Source organism: Vigna umbellata, chromosome 5 (genome assembly GCF_029865625.1).
Source record: "Vigna umbellata cultivar VRB3 chromosome 5, Vumbellata_1.0, whole genome shotgun sequence".
Lineage (NCBI taxonomy): Eukaryota > Viridiplantae > Streptophyta > Magnoliopsida > Fabales > Fabaceae > Vigna > Vigna umbellata.
This window is the reverse complement of record NC_142169.1, coordinates 39579139-39593936: the sequence shown is the minus strand read 5'-3', so window position 1 is coordinate 39593936 and position 14798 is coordinate 39579139.

Sequence of the window (14798 nt, the reverse complement as noted above, 5' to 3'; positions counted from 1 at the left end):
GCAAGTCCAACACAGCACAACAATTGTGCTCGTCTTCGCATACCATCCACGCCGCCACTATCTTCAACTGCCACCTTCCTCCATGGGAACCAACATCTTCCTCGCGTTGCTGGAGTGCAAGACGGCCGCGAAGCTCCGAAATCGCGCCACTGTCTCCACCATCAACACTCAGACGTGAGTTCTTCCCGCTGCCACACCGCAAGGCCGCCACAATCTTCATCTTCTCCGCCATGAACACACCTTGCTGCCATGCCGCATCCAACATCGTCATCGCGCCTCTACGTGTTCGCCAAACTCGAAACACCATCATCTTTTCCTCCCTCGCGTCACCACCATGAACTCTTTCTCCATTAATCACGACGCATCACCTGCAAGAAGAAACCAGACAGAAATCCAATTCAGAGGCCCTGAGCCATTTCCATTCGAAAATCCTAGTGCGAGAAGCAAAGAAGCGTTTTCCTCACGGCGGCGCAGGCAGAGGCGGAGGAGGAAGCCCTTTCCCCAATTCTGAACCCTAATTTTGGGTAGGGAGAAGCCTGACACGTGTCGAGCTCCCATTGGTGCGTCCTTCTCTGGTCAAAGCTGGTCAATAAGCTTCCTCTGGTCAAAGTCTGGTCAACTGAGGGGCTTTCTTGCAATTTCAGAAACTCAGAAGGGGCTAAAATGCAGATAGAGACAATTTTAGGGTATTTGTGCAATTTTGGAAAGTCAGAAAAGATAAAAAATAAAATTTAGTTGTTGAATTAATTTAATTTGGGAATATCAACAGAAAATATCTTCCAAATAATGTTATAATTATTTAAATCTTTTAGTTATTTGGAAGATATAAGATAAAAGATTCTATCAATTGAATATTCAGAGTCCAAGCCCAATCAAGCCTATATAAAGAGGGGACTTCACTTAATTCATTCATTCTCTCATACTCCTCTCACTTTTCTTTCATCTTGTATTCAACTCCATTCATGGAGAGCTAAGCATCTAGGGCTATTCTGCTGTAATTCCATTATGGATTCTGAGGTTAGATTGATGTAATACGATTGTTTATTTTGATTATTGATTTAAGTTGTTCTTTCTCTATGTCTTTCATCTCTCTATCTTGTTAAAAGTAAAGATTTTTGCATCATAATGTGTTTGAATCTACATGCATATTGATTATATGAGTTTTAGGGTTTCTAGGTTTAATTGAGAATTTACTTTGATTTAATTTAGGAACTTTCATATGATTAAATGGTTTTTACTATCAATTGAGAATGTACTTTGATTGATTAGTAATAATTTCAACTATAATCAATTGAGAATTTACTTTGATTGATTAGCTTTTAATTTGGTTAGGAGATTTAAGAATAGACATGATTAAACACAATAGAATTTGATTGAGAATGTACTTTGGTTGAATTTTTTGTGAATAATCTAGAAATGTTTTGCATTTGATTGAGAATTTACTTTGGTTAAATGCATGATCGCCCTCGAATTAATTAAGAATGTACTTTAATTAATTTGAAACTTAAACAATAATCAATTGAACAATTATCCGTGAATAACCGATGATGAATCTATCTTGGAAAAGCAGTGGAATTAGCCTATTTCATCGTAACTGTTTTTAAGTTTCTTATTTATTCCTTAAACACTCTTCAACCATTACTTTAATTCATAAGCATTGCATAGCATTCGTAAGAGTCATAGATATTCAAAAGCAATTCCGTGTTCATTGGGAGACGACTCAGGGTTACTTCAACCCTGTCTACTTTCTTGAATACTACTTGGCGATACTGAAGTTGCCTTGAAAAGTAGTATTAATTTGATAGCTTCAACGACAGCCTATCACATATCAATCAAGAATTATCATCAAGAGTCAAGCCAAGGCATATGTGCAAACAATCAAGAGACATATCACACACAAGAAAGAATATCAAGTGGTTAAATTCTCACACAAGGTATTTCTATCACAATCAATCACCCTCTCAAACATCATGATCATCTTCCAATCATAGAAAAGCAAGGATTTCAAACCAATCAGAGTATCAATGAAGTGAAGTGAAGGACACATCTACAACCTAAACAAAGTCCAGAAATCAAGAGAACATGCACAACTGTACACAAGACACAACAAAAACAACCTACAATAGAAAACATTTAACAAAGAAAACAAAAACTAACAAAGAAAAATCAGAATCTCCCCCAATAGACCACACTTAAATTACATAGTGTCCTCAATGTGTCATAAGCATAAGATCAGAAGTCAGAACAGTGAACAAATCATGGACAAGTGCAATAAAAGTAGGGAAAAGGGGGAGAAGAGAAAAGAAAACTCCCCTAAGTTATGGTGGAAGTTGCCAATTTTGGACTAGTAGGGAGACGTTTTCTACCACAGGATCCAACAAAGAAGTTTTGAGGAGGAACTGCTTCATCCTCCAAATCTAATCAAGCAGGGAAATGTCTTCCACAACTGGATCTAAGAAGAAGTAATTGTTGATAAGTGGATTCAGCCGGTGCCTATTGATATTCAAGCTTTTGTGTATGCGAGCACCTTTGTTCTCCACTATAGGTGCTTGTTGGTCAGTATCATGTGTACCTCCTGCAACATTGATAAACAAATTTTTAATCCCCGAAAACGGAGTCAAAAACTTGTTAAGACCTCGACAAGTGTACCGAATCGTATCAACTAATAATAAATGATAAGACCAAGTATCGTTTCCCAAGAGACTCACGACACTAAACAGTTATGTGATTACTCAACTAATTAAGACTCTAAAGAAAAAATTTTGGGGTTTTGAATGCAAATGCAATAAAATAAACATGAATGCAATTTGATCAATTGAGGCTAAACACAAGAATGAATGGATGAAGTTGATGATATTGTTGTTGGGTTTAGATTTCACGTAATTTACTCTCATGCATATATGAATTCATCTTCTTCATTAATGTTAATGCCACTTTCTAATTTACCTTAAACCCGATGTCTCGGTGAAGAAAGCCTACTCCTAATTACTAGTTCACAATGTCTTGTCTCCCTAGCAATTAATCGTGCATTACATTCGCACAGAAGCATAAAGGCAACCGATCCTCCTATTCCTATGTCTAGGTAATATTGCTTACGGGAGAATTTCCCCAGTTCTAGATTTCCCCGTATGTGTCCCTATCGACAAAATCAAAGATCATGCAATTGAATGAGTTAAACAAAGCATGCAAAGAGTAAAACATATATAATCAAGAATCAATTCAATACACGAGAGTTTAAGAGGTTACATCTTTCCCAACAACAAATAAGGTTTAGTTCTCCATCGTCATGGAAGAACTAGATGAGCAATGGAATGAAAGAATGGAAGAGATAGAAAAACCCTAGAAAGAGAAGAGGAGAGTCATCACCATCTCCAAATCTACCCCCAAGGGGTGAAAATTGTGTTTCTGTGCTCAAGCCATCAAAAGATACAATCTCTAGGATGTGCAAGTCCTTAAATAGAACATAAAAATAATAGAAAACAGGTCCAAGCCCATAAAAATAACAGAAAACAGGTCCAAGCCCACGTCGTCGGTGCTCAGCGGTAAGTGCGGCACTAGCGCTCGGAGGAATTTGACGCTCAGCGTAACTTTTTCTACACTCTGGTTGACTTTTCTGCACTTTGGTTATTTATTGACTTTTCTGCATTCTGGTTGACTTTCTGCATTTCAATCATTTGGTACTTTAACTCTTCTTTCAAATCATTCCAATAGCCTACAAAATCAAGGGAATTTAACACAAAACCATTAAATTCACCTTCAGCTCTCTTATTCACAAAAGGCTTAATAGCCTCTTTTGTCCCCAGTTTTGCTCAATTGTGTCAATTTGGTTCGTGGTTTTAAAAAAGTGTCAACTTGGTCCTCACTTATTAAATTTTGCATCAAAATTGTCCCTTCCGTTAAATAGAAACAAACGGCGATAAGGATGGATGATTTGGTAGAAGATGTGGCATTTTGTAGATATGTTTATGTTGATGTGTTAGAGAATGAGTACAGAGATGGAATTTAGGAGTACACTTGGTATTTTCTAGGCCAGGCCCAAACCCTCTTTTCTCTAGGGTTTGTTTTTATATTTTTCAAAAATGAAGGTCTCTTCTCCACCTTCATCAGCGACAATAGAACCACTGTAATATTTAAGAGAACAGGTTTTAAGGTGTGATGAAATGCAAGCAGGAACAGATTGTGGGAATGGCCAAATTACTTCTTCTTGGCCTGCCAAAAATGTATCAAAACTGCTCTGATAACAACAATAAAAAAAATTAAATTAACACTAATGTTTGAAGAAAAGATAAAAAAAAAATCATAATTGAAAAGCTTAAATCATTAAACCTTATAAATGCGAACGAGAAGGGTTTGAAGTTTGGGACAATGCTCAAGCACTTCCAAGACCCCAAGCCAATCCTTGCTAAGCTGTAAAATCAATTCAAGTCGAACTAAATTCTGAAAGTCAAAATCCAGGATTTGTTGATATTTCTGTAAGAGATACAAAATGATATCAGAACATAAGAAATCCCCTCTTTTTCCCTTTGAAATGGAAAGTAATATCAAACAAATATCAGAGCATTACCAAATCCAAGAACAAAACTTCAACATCCTTAACAACTTCCAATGGAAGTAAATCTTCATGGATGCTGGCTCTAACCAATTTGGGCAATCTGATAAACTTCCCTTTAGTTGTAGAAAGGAACCTTTGACTTCCAAGTCCTCAATATTAGGACACCCAAAGAGAAGCTGTGAAAGATCTGGACCTTCGGGTGAAGAAATATTATTCAAATGCAAGATCTTAAGCAAGGGCAAGTCAACAGAGAAAGTATTTTCCACTTGTATGAAATTCAAGTTGAGAACTACAAAAGTGTTGTAGCTAAACGCCACAGAAGGCATGACAAAGCCCCAATCCAAATGGAGGTCGAGGTGTCGAACGCTTCCACTAAGCCGTAATCCATGTCTGGATACTTACAGGATGACCATAGGTAGAGTCAGATCTGAGGCGAAATCTATGCAGGGGTTGGTCTCTATCACGCGAAAGCAAGAAAGAGTCCACAGAGTGTAGAAAATGAGAGTAAGCCTTGTAATCAAAGAGGTCTCCGTCATAGTGGAAATAAAAAATGAAGGTCTCTTCTCCACCGATCTCGACAGCGGCACCTCAACCACACTCAAGAACACAACCAGCATCGTCCATCAACCACAGTGAATCGCATCACCTCCATTGACGCACCACCTCAAGGAATCTCGGACCACCGAGAATTCTTTCGTTCTTCCATCAGCCACCCAAATCGCGACAATAGAGAGAACCCGAGAAAGTTAATCTTCTCCTCCATTCTCTACCGTGAAAACTCCAATCTCCTCCATGCCATCTCCATCATCCTTTGTGTCTTGACATGCATCAACCTCAATCCAATAAACAACAACCCATATACGAAACCCAGATTGCGCCTCCACCACGCGAGCTTCGTCCATTCCAAAAGCACCAGATTCATCACGAGTTCAGTACTTCTTCTCCTTCGAAACCTGTAAGGAAACGCAACCAGCCCCAAAACCCCAATCAAAAAGAGCCCCACATTGCAGAACCCTAATCACATAGAAACCATCCCCACCGCGAGCATCCTCATCGCGCATCAACATCATGCCTCCTCAGACCTACAAGGCAAGAGAACCAAACCAGAACAACCATGGATAAATCGCAACGCAGCCATTTGGAAATTTGGGTTGGCGGGGGTGTAAGAAAGAGGGGTTTGAGGGGTGGGGGTGTGGGAGGCGGAGCAGGGCAGAAGGAGAAGTGAGAGAGAGAGTAAGTGGGGCAAATATTCGGTGGAGGAGTAGGACGCCATTGTCGATTATCCATTACTAACTACAACACTATTTTTGGAAGAAAAAGAAGATTTGATATGAGGAGTGGGACGCCATTGCTAACTGTCACGTTAATTATAATTAAAAGTAATTAAAAGAAAAACATTAATCAAAATTAATTATAATTAAAGAAAATACTAAACACGTCACCATGCACACAATTTAAAAATGCCATTTCTTCTGCCAGATCATCCATCCTTAACGTCGTTTGTTTCTATTTAATGGAAAGGACAATTTTGATGCAAAATTTAATAAGTGAGGACCAAGTTGACACTTTTTTAAAACCAGGGACCAAATTGACACAATCGAGCAAAATTGGGGACAAAAGAGGCTATTAAGCCTTCACAAAGCTAAAGCAAAAACATGAGTTCAAGCAAGCTTCTAAGTCAAAAATGGTGTTTTTAATATCAAAATGAAGTATAAAAATAACGATTTTTCAACCGTTATCAGAGCGCGATGCAATACTTATTCTCCCCTCTTCTCTTGCTTGCCCTAAGTGTCTTTATGATGGAAACCCATTTAGGGCATTCCATTCAAAGGAGTATCAACTTAAGCTAAGGCTAAGAAAGGAAAGTGAAGAAGGATTATTAAAGACTCTTTCTTAATTTCCTTTGCTCTTGAGTCAACCCAATTCTTCACTTTCTTTCTCCTTACCTCTAGCTTCCTTCCAAATTAGAAGGCCCTCTGAGCTAAGAGGTTCTAACCCACTCCATTCTTCACTGAAACCATACCATTCTCTACATCTATTTCAGAATTCCGCTACCTTCATTTTGCTCACTGGAACGTTTGCTGTTTGGCTTCCTGGTTCAATGAGTCTCACCCATAGCAAGCTTCCATCAAGTGGTATCAGAGCCATGTTGTCCACGCAAACCATAGCTAAGTGCCTTTCCCTTTTGCTATTTAATTACAGTCCACTTTGTGTTATTTTTGTTTCTATTTTTAGTCCCGTTTGTGCTGTTTTCAATTCTGGATTGTTTTTCCAGTCATTCAATTTTAGTTTCCTTTGTGTGCTTATATTTTCCTTTCATTTTAATTAGTGAAACCTTCTTGTTTGGGTCATTTCCAGCTTTACATTTCAATTCTGTATTGTTTTAAGTCTTGTGCAATTTACTGTTGCAGTATTATTTCTGGCTCTGTTCAGTTTTCTTTTCTGCTGGATTATTTTGTTTTAATTGATTTACAAGTGCTAAGCTGATAACAGTTGAAAAACTGTTATTTTTATGATTAAAATTGACACTAAAAGCAACCTTTACACTTAGAAACTAGCTTGAAATCATGCTTTTCTTTATATTTTTGGAAATAAGAGAGCTGGACAGGTTTATGCTTGATTTCAGTGTTTTTGTGCAGGTTTTAAGGTGAATTTGGTGAAAGAAGTGAAGAAGGAGAGAGATGAAATCAGAAAAGACAATAAAAAGTGCAAAAGGAGAAGCCGAAGTCACCGCTCAGCGGCAGTTTACCGCTGAGCGGCACTCAAGAGCTTGCGGGAGGTCCGCTGAGGGGCAAAATGGCCGCTGAGGGGAGAAAACAAGTCACGCACTCACCGCTGAGCGGCACTCTGGAAGTCACGTAAGGTCCGCTGAGGGGCAAAATGGCCGCTGAGGGGAGAAAACAAGTCACGCACTCACCGCTGAGCGGTATTTTACCGCTGAGCGGTACTTTAATGGGCTTGGACTTGACTTTTTGTAATTTACGAATGATACATAAGCATTAGGGTTTCCTAGGGTTAGGTATCTCTGGCTGGAACGAAGGAAACACTCTCTCTTCCACCCCTTTGAAGGAGGATCTTGGATGTTGAGGCTTCCTCTTCACCTTTTTAGGGTTTATTCTTTCATTCTTTCATTGTAATTCATCTAGGTTCACCATGAATATGGTGAACTAAACTCTGTATGTTTGTTGGGGAATCAATGTAATCTTGTGAAACTCTCATATATGGAATCTGTTTTTACATCTTTTAATTAAGACTTATGCTTTCTTTCATCATTAGTTAGGGTTTTTCCTCTTTGCTTAATGCTTGCATTGTTTAACTCATTCGATGCATGATTATTGGTTTTGTCGATACGGGCACGTACGGGGAAGTCTAGATCCGGGGAATTTCTCCCAATTTTATATTGGTTGTCGTTAAGCTCCTGCACTTATGAACTGATCATTAGGAATGCTAGGAATTGTATGAACTCGTGATTAGGGAGAAGCCTTCTAGAAAGGTACATTAGAGAGTGGCATTAACAATGATGAATTGATTGTTGAATTCCTAAAATATATGAGAGTGGATAAGATGAAATTGACCCCCAACAACATATCCATACATAAATTTCATTGAAAGTGTTTATCTTTTGCTTTTTGCCATTGATCAAAATTCATGCATACATATTTATTTTCTATCTTGCATTTTAAACCCCAAATATTTCGTTTGTAAGTCTTAGTTAATCAAGAAACCACATAACTAAACTAGGCCGTGAGTCCTTTGGGAAGAACGATACTTGGTCTAACCAAGTTTATTACTTGAACGATTCGGTCATACTTGCCGATTGAAAACAAGTTTGTGACATCATAATTTGGTGTTCATAAATTTGTCCATCAAGTTTTTGGCGCCGTTGCCGGGGACTCGTGGTTTAACTGGTTAATTTGTGTGATTATTGATTATCTTTGACTTATTTTTTTTTATTTTATTTTTAAATTTCGAATTTTTATTTTATTTTTCTGTTTTTTATTTTTTTTTATTATTTTCTGAATATTATATCTTCTCTTATATCTTTTTGTGCTAACCAAATCTTTTCTAGGGTTTTGTGTTCTTGTGTATGCAGGAGGCAATTCGAACTAGGAGCAAGAAAACAACAGAACCTCTGCTTGAAGGATTAGAAGACAGTAGACGGAGGAGAAGAATCAGAACATCTAGAGAACTTTTTCCTCCTCCGGAAACTCTGTTGCAACCATCACCACAAGGTTCTGACAATAGCACAGAAAATATGGAGAATAATAATATCAGAAGAACTCTTGCTGATTACACCAACATAGCTGGACCTCAACACTTTAACAGCATAGCTAGACCTAGAGTCAATGCAGCCAATATGGAGGTCAAACCAGCACTAATCCAACTGGTGAAGAGTAATCAATTTAATGGGTTATCTCATGAAAGCCCATATGAGCACCTTACTACATTTAATGAAATTTGCAACACAGTGAAAATCAATGGGGTGCCAGACGAAGCAATCAAACTTAGTTTGTTTCCTTTCTCATTGGGAGGCAATGCTAAGCTTTGGTTGAACTCTTTTCCAGAAGGAAGTTTCACAGAGTGGGAAGCAGTGGTAACAAAGTTTTTGAACAAGTACTTTCCACAATCAAAGGTGACAAAAGGCAAGCAAGAGATATCTTCATTTAAGCAGGGCATGGAAGAATCACTCGGGCATGCATGGGATAGATACAAAAGTCTGCTAAGAAAAACACCCACGCATGGCTTTGAAGAACAGGAAGTAGTCTTAACTTTCCTTGGAGGGCTTGGTTCACAAACCAAGATGATGCTTGATGCCTCAGCAGGAGGCAATATTAAATGGAAAACTCCAGAGGAAGCTATAGAAATCATTGACAACATGGCTACTAGTGATAATGAGCTCAACAGTGAAAGAGGAGCTCCTATGCAACAAAAAGGGGTTCTCCAATTACAGACACATGATGCCTTGCTAGCTCAAAATAAAATTCTAACTCAACAGCTGGAGACTCTGACTAAAACTCTTGCGCAATTACCTAAAGAGTTGAAAATTGCTGCACAGGTACAAACCCAGTTGTGCGAATTATGTGGAGGTGATCATATCAATGGTCAATGTGCTTTTCCAGTGGAAGCCTTGGAGGATGTTAATTTCATGGCTAATCAATTTCCATACCGTCAAGGGAATTACAATCAAGGGTGGAAACCACATCCAAGCATTGGTCAAGGACAAACTGGGCAAGCAAATCAATATAATAAGCAGCAGCAGCAACCAACCTTTTGGCAACAGTTATCTATGCTTAATGAAAAATCAACAAGGTTGGAAGAAACTCTTCAGCAATTCATACAGAAAACCGAATCTTCTCAAAAGAGCACTGAAGCTGCTATAAAGAATTTGGAGATTCAAATGGGTCAGATTACCAAGCAATTGGAAGAAAGGCCAAATAGAAATTTTGGGGCTAATACTGAGGTTAACCCTGGAGAAGAGTGCAAAGTGGTAAAGAGTGTGAATGAAGAGATAATTGAGTTAGAAGAAGGAGAAACAGAAGAAAGAAGAGAAATAGAGAGCAAAAACAATTTTCCTTTTCCAATAAATCAAGAGAAACAAATGGATTTCACAGAATTATTCAGAATGGTGGATAATAAAGCACCTTGGGAACAGATTTTACAGAAAATTGCAGTTTACACAAAATCTGATGAAGAAATTTCTACAAAGAAGAGACGTAGAGATGATGAGGCAAAAGAGTGTATAACTGTTAAGAAAGAGTCATTCCCTCCTAAAGCGTCAGATCCAGGCAGTTTTTCTATCCCTTGTACTATAGGGAAGAAAAAGGTAAAGAAAGCTCTCCTTGATTTAGGTTCAAGTGTTAACTTGATACCTTATTCTTTACTGGAGCAAATCGGCAACGTTAAAATGAACCATGCAAAGATTAAAATAGTAATGGCCGATGGATCTTCAAAGGAGCCATGTGGGATTGTAGAGGACATTATAGTTTGTGTTGGCAAACTTCAGTTCTTGGCAGACTTTGTGGTGATGAAGATGGAGACTGAGAAGATACCTATCATACTTGGAAGACCGTTTATGAAAACGGCCAGGGCTATCATAGATGTAAATGAAGGTATAGTGGTGCTCCAGGATAGAGAGGAGAGAGTGGTGGTAGATGTTTTCAAAGATGAGATGCAAGCAAAGGAGGAAGAAGCTAGTTATAAAGCTGCATTTCGAGATGCACCCATGACTAGCCGTAAAGAAAAAAATCTTGAGGTTTCAGGTAACCATTGTTTGTTGTTTCAGGTACCCCAGGAAGAAGAGATTGGAAGAGGAGAAGAAATTCCTAGAGACTGGAAGAAAAGAAGACTCCAACTTGGCACACCTGTTAGAATCAAGAACAAGTTGTGGGTTGTGAAGGGCTTTAAAGAGAAGGAGATGATAGAGATAGAGTCTCCACATTCTAGAAGAACCAAAACAGTTCAAAGGAAACAGCTGAGGAGTTGGTGGAATGACAACATCAACTACAAAGAAGATGGAACTTGAACTTTATTGGGTCAAGCTAATGACATTAAAAGAGCGCTTGCTGGGAGGCAACCCAGTGAATTTAAAAACTTTTGATTTGGTTTTGTAATTTGTAATTTGTGAACATTATTTTTGTATTTATTTTGTTGGATATAGCATCTACTGAAGGATGCTAGTGGTTAAGTATCTACTGAAGGATACAATGGCTGTAACACCTACTGATGGGTGTTGGTGGATTTTGGGTCAGGCTCGTGACGTTAAACAAGCGCTACCTGGGAGGCAACCCAGTTGATTGAATAATTCTGTTTGTTTATTTTTAGGGTTTGCATAAGCATTGTGAACATTGAATTGCAGGGAACCAATGAGGGGCACATATGGGAGGCACGTAGGTTAAGAAAAGAAGGAAAAGAGCACTTCACGACCGCTGAGCGGTACTCTCGCAGAATAGGGTTTTAGTTCCCCTTAGCGGGACCCGAGCCCATTAGGGTATTTTTAAACCCTAAGTTGCGCATTCTTTCACACTTTCAGATTTTTCTTTGCACAAACACTCCCACATACCTTCTCCAAGGTTTTCCACATCTTTTCACTCTTCCCTCTTAAGAAAATTTCTCTTCCACTCACTTTTTCACTAGTGTGCCATCAAAGTTTGGGGTTGGAAGAGAGCATTCTAGCTTGGAAGCATTCTCATTGCATCTAGTATCTCCACCCAAGTAAGTAAAATGCATTTTGTTCATTCTAGGGTTTTGATTTTGAATATGATGGTCAAAGCATGAAGATTTAGGGGTTTTGATTTCTTGGCATGATTTGATGATATATTTGATGTTTGAACCGATTAAACTGCATGATTATGAATTGGAAAACTGAAAATTGCATTTGGGTGGAGTTAGGAAAGCTTTAAAACAGGTTTTTCAAAAATCTGCAGAGTTACCGCTGAGGGGTAAACTGCCGCTGAGCGGCACTCTGCCAGATTTGATTTTTCTGGTTTTATGTGATCTGGAATGTGGTACTGGTGGCGCTGAGGGGGAATTCTGGCCCTCAGCGGTGGTTTAGCTTCGAAAGGAGTTGTGTTCTGTGTTTTACTAATGATTAACATCATGTTCTGTGGTTTTGTTTGTGTTTTGAATGTAGGAATGGCATCATCTTCAGGAAAAAGATTGAAAACCATGGCAACCAAGAGAAAGGAAAAGGAACCAGAGCAACCCCACTCTAGCAGGTTCCTCTCTAGGAAACATGAGAAGCACTTTAAAGTGGTTCAGGACATGAGACTTCTGATGGAGAGAAAGGTTGGAATGATACCTAACCTTGCTCCTCAATTTGGAGAGCAAGTTTTAGGGAATGACTGGGGAAAGCTAGCCACTTATCCTGCACCTGCCAACATAGCTGTGGTTAAGGAATTTTACACCAATGCAAAGAAGATTGGTGATTATCCAGCTGAGAATTATTTGGGCTATGTCAGAGGCCATGCTATCAGGTATGATCCTGATTCAATTAATAACTTTCTGGACACTGTATGGGCTGGTGAGCAGTGCCAGTTTGCTCTTTGCATGGAGGAAGGTGCTGATTATGAGGATGTGGAGAGAGTACTGTGTATACCTGGAGGACACTTCCAAAGGAATCGATCTGGCTCAGTGGTTAACATTAGGAGGACAGATTTGACTCCTCTTGCAAAGTATTGGATGGCGTTTTCTCATGCCAACATTCAGCCATGTTCACATGTGTCAGATATTACTCTCAGCAGGGCATTCTTCATCTACTGTGCTATCAGAAACTTGAATGTTAATATTGGGCAGGTGATAGCTGATGATATTAGTGTGTGCGCCAATACTTCAAACAACAAAGCACCACTAGGACATCCTTCTTTGATCACGCACCTTTGCAAGATAGCTGGGGTAGACACTTCAGCTCCACCTTTTGAGAGGCCAAGAAAAGCTATTGATGAGGCCTACTATAGACAGTACTGTGGAGGTGATGATGCAGCTCAGCCAGTTCCACCACGCCGTGCTCGTAGAGAGAGAGGGCCAGCACAGAGCCAGACATCTGCTGAGACACATGAAGCAGAGCCATTCCAGATGAGGGACATGTATATGTCTCTTATAGGGGCTCAGTTGCAGTCCATTCACAGAGGGCAGGTGGCTACTGCTGAGATGATTGTGGGGATGTATGATACACCTCCAGCCCACAGGTGGACTATGGATGAATTCCATAATGTGGTAGCATGGCCAGAGGAACCAGTGCATGGAGGAGGAGCTGAAGCAGCTGAAGCTTCAGCTAGAGATATCGAAGAAGATGAAGCTGATGAGGATGATGCATTTGAAGAGGATGAAGATGAGGAGGAAGAGGAAGATACAGAGGACAGCTCAGACTGATGAGGAGCTGAGATAGCATTTACTGATAAATGCTATCATATGATTATGCTTTTGTGGTTTAAGTTTTCTGAACTTATTTGTTTTTTGTTTTTAGATTAGGGTTTGATGTACTTTATTTGAAACCTGGTTTCTTGTGATGGTTTGCTATTAACTGTGATTGTGTGATAAGTAATGCTGAATGATGCTTATGATTAATTGATGTTGAGATGATGTGCACATTAAAATGCTTATACAGGTGATTCACAAGCTTTGTGAACAAATGCATGATATTATGATTGTGATTGTGAAATTAAGCAGGATGTGTATGTCAAATGTGAATGAGCTTATATGTGAGATTTTGAGCTCCAGAGTTGTTATTGTTGAATGCTATTACTTTGAAAGCATGAATGGTTTTGCCCAGGTTTTCTATGATTGAATCAATTGCTTGTTTTGCATCATGTGATCAAGGCCATTTGTTGAAAACCTTTTTATTGGCCAAATTCATAAAATTAGCCCACTAAAAGAGAACACTGTGTGTTCTATCCTTTGAACCCTTAGCCTTGAAAATACACTGAAACCTTTAATTGAAAAATCTTTACCTTGAGTTAAGTAGAAGATCTTGTGTGGTATTGTTAAGTGTTCAAGTTTGGGGTTGTTGGGAAAACATGAAAAGCATTGAGCTAAGAGCTAAAAAGTAAGAATATGCGAAGAAAAAGAAAAGAAAAGAAAAAGAAGTAAAGCTCAATGCAAAGGCAAAAGAAAGTTGGGAATGAATAAGATGATTGTGTTGTTATGATTCTCTTAACTCAAGGATTTTGTGATCCCGAAAAACCAATTTTCTTGTTAGCCCAGCCACATTATAAGCCATAGAAAAGTCCTTGTGATGATGCATGCTTGTGAATGTTTTTGATTGTGGTAAAATGAAAGGCAAAGTTAATTCATGTAACATTGTGATAGTAGAGTGAATGAGTGATCATCTCTTATACACTTGAGTGTGAGTGAAACACTTGACTTAGTGAGGAAATATCACATGAACACATGAACATCCATGCTTAATTGATTGATCATTCATGAAAATAGCATTTGTTGGAATTTAAATGACTTTGTGAACACTAAAGCATGTGCACATCTTGATTGAACTCTTGGTCATAAGTTTGAGTGAAGTTTTTGCTTATCTTGAAAAGAAGATTTTTGAATGAAGTGAACCATCATATGAATTGGTTTAAAGATGGAGTTACATATTATTTGCTTGAGGACAAGCAAAGTTTTAAGTTTGGGGTTGTGATAACAGTTGAAAAACTGTTATTTTTATGATTAAAATTGACACTAAAAGCAACCTTTACACTTAGAAACTAGCTTGAAATCATGCTTTTCTTTATATTTTTGGAAATAAGAGAGC